This window comes from Macrotis lagotis, chromosome X, assembly GCF_037893015.1.
Source record: "Macrotis lagotis isolate mMagLag1 chromosome X, bilby.v1.9.chrom.fasta, whole genome shotgun sequence".
In the NCBI taxonomy this organism is placed as follows: Eukaryota; Metazoa; Chordata; class Mammalia; order Peramelemorphia; family Peramelidae; genus Macrotis; species Macrotis lagotis.
Genome location: NC_133666.1, coordinates 275,368,110 through 275,378,734, shown reverse-complemented (window position 1 = coordinate 275,378,734; position 10,625 = coordinate 275,368,110).

Sequence of the window (10,625 nt, the reverse complement as noted above, 5' to 3'; positions counted from 1 at the left end):
ATTTAGAATATTTGACCTGGGACTTAAAGAAAAATTTCACTAAATCAGATCAATTACAAGGAAAATCAATCTGAATTAATATATTTATCTATATAATTATAAAATATTTAGTCTAAGGACTACTCCTTGCATTAAGCACACATAATAAATCAACAAATAGAAATAAATATTCTAATACGCTAAGAGAATAGGTTTGGGAATATATAAAAATGATCTGAAAATAACAATTTGTTCTCTTAAGAAGTTAAAACATTTGCCTTGGTTTCTGGCTCACATTTCTAATTTCCTTAGTAAGACATTTCAATGTTTTCTAGTAGGTAATGCAAAAAAAAAAAAAAAAAGCTAGTAAAATTCAGACCTTTATCCAAATTAACATAAATTTCTAATTATCAGAATCTGAAATTATCATGTTTCACTACCTTTGGAAAATGGCCCTATTCCATTTCTCAATTCCAATTCCAAATATCAAGTGACATATAAAACAGGGAGACAGCTGACACAGTTGGGTGGTAGAGGGGGGTCAGCTTACTGGGGCTTTGAGTCAAGTCCATCTGAGTCAAACTATGTTCTCAAATTATTACTAGCAGGAACCCATAGAAACTCCTCCCCCTGCTTTAGTGTTTCCTTTTGTGTATTGTCTGCTCTCTTTAGATTGTAAGCACCTCAAGAACAGATAATTTCTTTTTATTAATTCTATACTTAGCACAGTGTCTGGCACATATTAGATGTTAAATAAATGTTTATTAGATTGGATTAGAAATGTATAATTATTGAAGTTGTCAAGATAAGAAATATAAGTTTTACTAGGTATAATAACAATTTAAATAAGAACTGACAAATGTCATTAAATAGCATGAAATACTTTGAAGATATCATTTCACCCCTCCTAATCCTCAGCAAAGATGAAGAACCAACACAAAAATTGCATTTCCAGGATCAAGATGTTTGTTGGTAAGCTTCAACCACTCTTCACAAGAAAAAGAAGAAGAAAATATTTATTCAATCCATCCACATGAAGGAGAAAAAAAATTCTTTAATGTGTGCAGGAGGTAGCAGAAGACACAGTCACATAGAACCAGGATCAGAGGAAGGAAATTTCATGATCAAGAAGTAAATGAAACATCTTATATGTTACTTGATATTGGAATTGAGAAATTTAGAAATGGAATAGGGCCATCCAATTCCAAATATCAAGTGACATGAGTTCCTTTTCCTCAGGTAGTTTAAAATGAGTAAGACTCCAGGATAACCTCTACAATCCCAATCAAGAAGCTCAAACTTAACTGTCTCTTCAGGAAAAAATGTTGTGAGTCATAATAGCAGACTATGGAATGTAACAGTGAAGAGGTCGCCAGAAACAAACTTCTGGAAATATAATAAAAATGCTAAAAGTGAAAAAAAAACAACAAACAAAAGAATTAAGACTCCAAACAGGGGCAGCTAGGTGGCATAGTGGATAAGGTACCTTGAGTCTACATGATTGGAGAACAGTGTGTGAACAGATAAATGAATATTAATATGATAAAATGCTATTGACTTTTTCTTTTCCCTGCTTCTTCTCTGTGATTCTGTGCTACCAGAAGACTTCCCTGCCGCTTGTCTGCTTGCAGTTCTGGCTCTTATCTCTCGACCTTGTAGTTAGCAGAAAAAGGGAATTTATTAAGAAAAGGACTAATTAATAATAGAGAGAATTGTTTCATGAAGACTTGGGTAAACACGTGTTAAAAGGGGAATTTATCTGGAGTTATAAGAAACAGAAAAGAGACAGTGTTGCCAGATAGGAAATATGTTAAATAAAGAAATCATAAAAAGAAATGCTATCTTAACTTGAGAAAGTTTATAGATATAAATATAGAAATTCCAGGAAAAGGGAAACTAAATAGTTAATCTTTTACTAGAATAATATGGTAACATTATAGCTTCATGAGTTTATTAATATAGATTCTGATAATGTTAGTTATTACATAAAATTATGGGAAAAGTGAAGATTTAAGAACAGAAGATTCCCCCCACCCCCCAGAAAAGACTTAGGACTGTCCCCTTTAAAAGAAGTTATTTGGTTTACTCTGGATAAAGAAGGGGAAATGGAATATTCTAATTAGACTGTGAATTTTTTTTACTGACTGTCTTCTTAAAAGTTTTACCAGTTAAAAATCAAGAAGTTTAAATATTAAATACCTAAATATTAAATATTATATATTTAATAATAATAATAAATGCCTAAATATTAAAACCTTTGAATGGAAAATGTATTGTGAAAAGTGAAATCATGTGGTTTTTACAGTTGTAAAATAAAGTTTTAAATAAACTATGGGCATCTAGCTCAGAACAGAATGAACTAAAGTCAAAAAGAGTTAATGAAAAAGAATAGTAGAACAGAATTTTAAGGGAAAATGTAGACTATGGTCTGAGAAAGAGGTTTTGAAAGAACTGGGAAGAAAATCAAGGCTTAGAGAAAGTTGGGGTTTTTGAACCATTTGTTAAGTATGGAAATTGGTTAAATCATATAGACAGAAGATTTAAGCAGGTTTGATGTATAAATAAAAGGATTGATTTTGGGATTTGGGGAGCTTTGGGAGGTGATTTAGAAATCAACGTAAGAAAAAAGTATAGAAAACTCAATGTTCAAATGGAGATATGTGTTTAAATGAGGTTGGGGAAATCTGAAAATTCCATTATCTGGCAGTGACTTGATTGAAAAGTATAAACCCTGCAATATGAAAAGCTTGATATGAAAGTGATTATTAGATTGTTTCTTCAAATTGGGTAATTCTATAATGTGCTAATCTTTTGTACAAAGTAATTTGAAGATACATGTAAACTGAATAAAGGGGTTTGTAAATGTTGTACGGCTCCTCCAGAGTAATGGGAGGAAAAAGAATTAATGGAAATGCTACAATAGATAGGGACAGAATGGTTTTAGTTGGAGGCTAGGAGTGTGCCAAAACTATTGTCAGGATCCATAGTGGAAAGAAAGCATAGGGATATTGAAGAACTTCTCCAAAAACAAAAGAAAGGGGGAGATAAGGGTATAACCCCATACCAACAAGTTGAATCTGGCATTATATAAATATGTCAAATTTTCTTTCCTGTAATGCTTCAGGAGTTACACTGGCTGAGTAGCACTTCAGAGTTATAAAACAAGGAGTAGAGAACAAGAAACAAACATGTGAGTCAAAAAGGGATCCCGAGGGTCCTGGGAACAAACACATTATGTGTAAAAATCTGGCCATTAATGCCTGACAGGGGTCAGAATAGTACTAACATGAAGGCGAGGATTTGTTTATATTTCCCCAAGTAATGGAGAACCAGCAGTATGGGTTCCACAGAAAGTTGCTCACCTGTATGGAGCACCTCCAAGAAAAATGGAGACGATGCCCTGCAAGGAGGCACAGAAGTCCAAAAAACACACGTGATTGAACAAACCTGAAACTATATTTGCTGCAGTTATCAGTCACATTTTTTCAGATTGGAGCAAAGATTGCTGAATTTGTTTTAGAATTGCAAAGAAATGTAACTAAAGCATTACAGAAACAAGATAGAATTAATTAAAAAAAATCATGTTGATTGATAGTATGATAGCATGAAGTAGTGCTTGCAGAAGGGAATGAACTTGTTCTGTTAGAACATAGATTAAATATGACATGTGATTATAGATATGTACCTCTTTGTGTTACCCCAGTAAAATATAATACATCTGATTATAATTGGGATAAAGTTAAAAACATTTACTGCGAGCATTTGGAAATAGCTCTGTAACTCTGGATATACAAACATCGGATACTATCATTGGATAAATTAATAATGCATCTTTAAATAACACGAATGTAGATAAAATTGTTGAGTGTCTCTGGAATTCCTTGAAAGAATTGACTCCTATGCTTTGGTTTTATACTCTTTCTTTACCTCTGATCCCTTTGATCATATTGATATTCCTTTTTGCTTTGTTCTCCTATGTTGCTGATACTGGAACCAGGCCATGAGCTATACTGAAACAGAATTGTATTACCTTAAGCCTCAACAAAAGAAAGGGGGAGATGTTGAGGATCACAGGTGATTAGAACTCTGACCATGATGGTTGAATAAACCCTTTCAGTGGAAGGATCCTACTCTCTATGCCTGGATTGGTTCCCCATTCCAGGAAGCTTAAGCGGTTACTTTCTAAGCATACAATGTTCATGGAAGATTAGCATTTATGCAGTTATGAAGCACTTGATATGCTAGTACATACAGCATGGCCTGGGAACAAGGAAAGTACTCAATGTTCTCAGGGGATTAGATAAAGAAGGGACCTTGTGGTTTTTGCAACATATAAGCTTGTGTATGGTTCAATAAATCAGACTTTCTTTGCCATCTTGTTGGTGTCCCATCTCTTCATTTATCAGACAGCCTTCAATCATGTAACTCTTTCCTTACTCCGCCATGAAACAGCCGGGCCCCCAACAGTATATAATAAATATGATTAAATATTAGAATATCTCTAATGTATTAGAGACTTTGGTACAGAAGTGAAAGAAAATTTGGCATAAAAGAAGAAAAGGATAATTTTAAAACAACACATGAAATCTATATAAACCAAAGTAACTCCTTTTGAAGAAAAAATGAATAAAGATAACTTAAGAATCTTATCTCTAAGAAAAACATCAAATCAAGTAATACAAAAATTTGTCCAGATATTTTGAGTAGAAAAGTAAAGGTTTGATCGATTTGCCAAATGGAAATTTAGTGCTTGAAAATCTAAGACATGCATGATTAAATTTCAAAATTTCAATAACTATGTGTTTCTGAAGTCAGAAAAAAGAACCCTTGGGGTGTCTAGGTGGCACAGTGGATAGAGCACTGGCCTTGGAGTCAGGAGTACCTGAGTTCAAATCTGGTCTCAGACCTTTAATAATTACCTAGCTGTGTGGCCTTGGGCAAGCCACTTAACCCCACTGCCTTGCAAAAACTTAAAAAAAAAAGAACCCTTGCTAAGAAAGAATGACAATTCAAATAGATAAGATTATTTTGCAACTACAAGAAAAAGTTAAGAATAGGTTATTTCCTCAAAACCATCCCAAAGTAACATATCCTGCAAATCTGAACCAATTCTCAGTGAAAAGATATGAAACTTCAGCCAAAAAAATGCATGTGAGGTATGCCTGAACAAGCAAGGACTGATAAGGAGATCTTCATAGTATTAATAGTAGCAGGAAAATCAGAGATTACTACTCTTTTGTCAGGTCAAGATAGTACTGGACAAGATAAAATATCTCAAATTTTACTTTCATTAGCTTCATAGTTATAAATCTATCAGTGGACACCAACAATCTTTTCTTTAAAATACATAAAGGATTCACATGATTTAAATTGAAGATAATTATTTATTTTAATGTGTTTCAGAGAAAAACACTGCTAGGAAATAAAAAGATTACCAACTTATTGATTCATTTTTTTATGATGCAATAACATTCCATTCCATTAACATACTAAAATTCATTCACTGTTCCCTTTTCTCCAAATTATTTGCTATAACAAAAAGAACAAATATATATATATAGAAGATGAGAGGTTGGTAATAGAGCAGAATAAGGCACAATTTAAACTATGTATGTGTGCATATCTCTCTCTCTCTCTGTATATATATATATATATATATATATATATATATATATATACACATATTTATATATGGTTGCATGAATATATGCATACAGAGTTGTAGGAATATATGCATATGTGTGAGAGCTGTGAATTAATCATTAATTTATGAAATTATGAAATGGGGGCAAGCACAGTGAAACTAGAATTTCAATCACACTTTAATAAGACACAGAGACAAGCCATGAAAAATGGATGTTTACAGAGGCAGACAACCTGTTCCAGGACAGGGGTATGGGATGGGGAAGAGACTAGAAAAGGGGGTAGACAGATAATTATCCCTCATATTATTGTAGATTAGAGTTGAGAGTTCTCCACAGCATGAACATGAAGGAGATGGAAAAGGTAGTTAGTTTGAGGTCTCATTTTTATATTTTTTGGCAGGGGAAACAGCCTAACTCCTATGTATATTACCTGGGAGTAAGTTTATTAACATATCCAGATCATCTCAAAGCTATCAGCACCTTTTGGATGTTCTAGTGGTCTGGAACTGTGGAGATGTGGATCTTATATGGAATTTGCATATCATAAGGCCAGAACCTTGACACACAGTGTCTACATGGTTTCCTCAGGTTCAGTAATTATTATCAGGATATGAATTTTAGTTAATAAATGGTATAGTCTATAAATTATGTTTCTTTGATCTTTGGAACATTGCACATGACTGCCATATTCTTCTTTGAAATCTTATTTCCTGCTATTGTCATTTGTAATGTCAATTCATAATCTTTCTATACAGACTAGAAGATGAGAGGTTGGTAATAGAGCAGAATAAGGCACAATTTAAACTATGTATGTGTGCATCTCTCTCTCTCTCTCTCTCTCTCTGTATATATATATATATATATATATATATATATATATATATATATATATATATATATATATATATATATAATTTACAATAGACTTTTTTTCCCCTCTCTCTTTGATTTCTTGGGAGTATTTTCCCAAAAGTATTGTTTTTTGATCTAAGAGTATGCATACCAGTTAATCATGTAGATATTTCCAGTTACTAGAATTATTTTGAGGTGAAGATATATTATTTTCTCAAGGCAAATAGGGTATACAAGAAGGAAAATCTCTTTACTTGCTTCTTTAATGATAATTCTAATCTATATTTATAATGTGAGATCCAGTCAGCTTCAGCACTGATGGCATAACACTGATAAAGAAGTATGCAGTGTACCCAAAGGAAAGCACTCACTGTATTCAATCCATATAACTTTTAATGTAAGTATGGAAATGTATTCCACTAAATTAGGATTTTATTTTTCCCTGTGTCATCAGGAATGCCTTATGTGTCTTTTGTGGCTATAAAATAATCTAAACTTTCAAAGTGTCATGATCTGGTCTCTAGTCAGAAGTTTGGGTGACAAAATGAATAGAGCCCTGAGCCTAGAGTCAGGAAGACCTGAGTTCAAATCCAATATCAGACATTTATAGCTGTAGGACCCCAAGGAATCAATCTATTTGCTTCAGTCTGCTCAACTGTAAAGTAGGGTTAAATAATAGGACCTATGTCTCAAGGCAGTTGTAAGAATCAAATGAGATAATATTTTAAAAGCTCCTAGTATATTGCTTAGGACATAGTAGGTACAATGAAAATATTTATTATCTTCTCCTCCCCCCTTCCTCTTATCATCAAAAAACAGACTACCATGTAACTGGCTGCACTTTCTAGTAAATTGAGACTCTAGATAGGACTGAAAATTCAAGAGAAGGTCAATTTAACTCCATGTATCAGTCTCTTCCAGAGACTGAAGTGTGGAAGGGAAAAGAAGCTGAAAGTATATTAAAATAATGATGTGTTTTACTTAAGTGGGTTTGCTAATAACTTGCTCTTCTAAACACTGTAGATAATACAGAAGATCTATTCAGTTTCCTTCCATATTCTCTTGTCATTACACACACACACACACACACACACACACACACACACACACACACACACACACACACACACAAACACACACACACACACACACAGATAGACATATGCCATTTGCTAATTTCTGTGAAAGAAGAGCTCCCACTACATAACCTTTGAGTGTATATTAAATATTTTCTCCTACAATATCAGAGAGAATTAGAAATTGTACACAAAGAATCATTTTCATGGTACTATGGTAGGATTTAATCATATTTCAGTTAACAGTCTACTATGTACCAGACAATGTATAAAGTCCCAGGGATATAAAAACAAAATAACATTGTTCTGAACTCCAAGAAACTTGTATTGTACTGGTGGAAAAACAGTATTTACATAAGCAAATAAATAAAAAAATATACATAAGGTAATTTCTAACAGCTGGCAGGGAGGGAGGAAAAAGCTAATATGAAATGAAGTTTATTAATAAGAGAATGTTAATTCCAGAGAGCACACAAGAAGGATAGGGCAGAACTGAATGGGAAAATCACAGGGAAGAAATTTCCACGGATGGATAAGAGGAATCAGGAAAAAGGATGTTTCTTTTTTTTTAAGGTTTTTGCAAGGCAAATGGGCTAAGTGGCTTGCCCAAGGCCACACAGCTAGGTAACTATTAAGTGTCTGAGACTGGATTTGAACTCAGGTACTACCTGACTCCAGGGCTGGTGCTTTATCCACTGCACCACCTAGCTGCCCCTAAAAAGGATGTTTCTTCCTGGGCTAAAGCAATTCAAAATTATAGAAATACAGGGTAGAGCTAGAGGTCAATAAATTAAAAGAGAAGGAAGAATGAAAGAATAACATTTGGGTTTTAAGAAAATCATGTTGGAAATTTGCTTTATGGTAGTATTCTGTTTTAAGGAACATAATATGCTCAATTATAGATATTCACAAAATTGTTATAGATTTTTAAAAAAATGAATATAATAATACACAAAGTAAAGATGGAATGAGTGGAGAAAATCTATTTTACACAACATAGTATTCAGTTGAATGAGAAACCTATTGATTTAGTTCTTCACTGTATATATTATAGATAAGTACTGCAAATGTATAATGAACTAGGATTGGAATGTAATAAGATGGGGTAACCAGACTGGGTCTTTTTTATGACAGTATTTATAATTTTCAATGTTCTTGACCATAAATCCTGATTCTTTAAAATTTCAAATATTTTCATATTGGTGCTATGGCATTGTAAAACAGAGTACCATGAAATAAAAAGAACAAAAAGTTCAACTGAAGAAGCTCTTAAAAATGTCCTTAGGTTTTTTTCCCAATTAAATATAAATGAGTGTTATCTCCTTTATTGTTTAAAATCATACCTCAACTATATTGAAAAGATATCTCAGCTCATTTCCACAATTATTTTTATGATATGAACTATTATATTTAAGTTGTCCTTTCTGTAAACTTGTAGTATGTCATGCCAACTTGGATTTAAACCTATTTTTTGCTAAACATCTTTCTAGCTTTCCCATCCATTCTTGTCAAATTCAAATTGTTTCCATAAGCAGTTCAGTTTTATTGAAGATTTGTTATTGAGTTATATTGTGTCTGCTTCTTATTTGAAAAGACTATTCCATTGGTCTATTTTCTTTTATTTGAACCAGTATCAGATAATTTTTATGATGACACTTTATGATATACATTCAAGTCTGGAAGTAATATTTCTCTTGCTTTCAAGTTTCTTTTCATTTTCTCCTTGGAGAATCTAGATCTTTTATTCCTTCAAATGAATTTTATTTTTAATCAGTCAATGAACAAGGATTTATTCACCACTTTCTCTGTGTCAAGTGATGTCATAAGTTCTTGAGATATGTGCAGACACAGTTGGAATTAGACAAAAACCGTCTGTCATCAAAGACCTCACATTCTAATGGAAGGAGACAACACGAAAACAATTTTGCACATATAATACTCTAAATGTATACATCCAAGATATATGCAGTATAAATTGGAAGGAATCTTAGAAAGGATACAAGGAAATGGAAAAAACACCCCAGTATTTTTGCCAGGAAAAGCCCAAATGCAGTCCCAAAGAGTTGGACATGACTAAGACAATTGAGCAACAACAAAGATATCAGAGAGAGGTGTCATGAAAGTAGAACTGTCAAGACCCAATAATATTTTTTATATATTGAGTCTTTGCAAGTAGAGTTAAAGATGAAAACAAATTGCAAGCCTGGATGATGTTTATGGGTGCTTGTAGGACAAAAAGTCTGAGACATCCATTGGGCAATTGATGATGCCAACATGCACTTTTCAATCCAATCCAATACACTGCTGACTGTTTGACTCCAGGCATTTTCTCTGTCTGTTCTCCATGTTGAAATGTTCTTTACTCTCCACTCTGACTACTGAACTCCCTGGTTTGTTTAGTCGAAATAAAACCCCACCTTCAACAGGAAGACTTTCTTAACCCCTCTTAATTCCAGTGCCTTCCCTTTTTCAAGTTATTTCCTATTTATCCTGTTTATAGTTTGATGTGCATGAGTTTATTTGCATATTTTCTCCCTCCTTAGATCACAACTTTCATGAAAACAAAGATGTCTTTTACCTCTTTTTTCTATCCTCGATGCTGATGCAGGATTGTAACTCAGGAGGAAACCTAGGGTTATTTAGACCCATAAATCATTTGTACAGAGATAATAATCAAGTTTATGAAATGGATGAGTGAGATAGGATAGAAGGTAAAAGGAAGGATTATGACAAAGACATGGAGGAAACCCAGTTAATGAACATGACTTGGAAGAATAACTGGCAAGGAGATTGAAAAAGAATGATGAGACTTGGGATTTTGTTATACTTTGGTCATTTGATTTTCCTTTTTTTTCTTTTAAGCATGAATGAGGACATCAACTTGATTAAAGGGTAATTAGTTTTGTTAATCTTTTCAGAGAATCAGATTTTAGTTTTATAATTTCTTAGTCTTTCATTTTCTATATTTTGTTTTCTTTCAAATTTTCAATATTTCCTCTTTTATGCTTATATTTATGTTGTTTATTTGTTACTATTCTGACTTTTAAATAGTATACTTAACTTTTTTATAGTG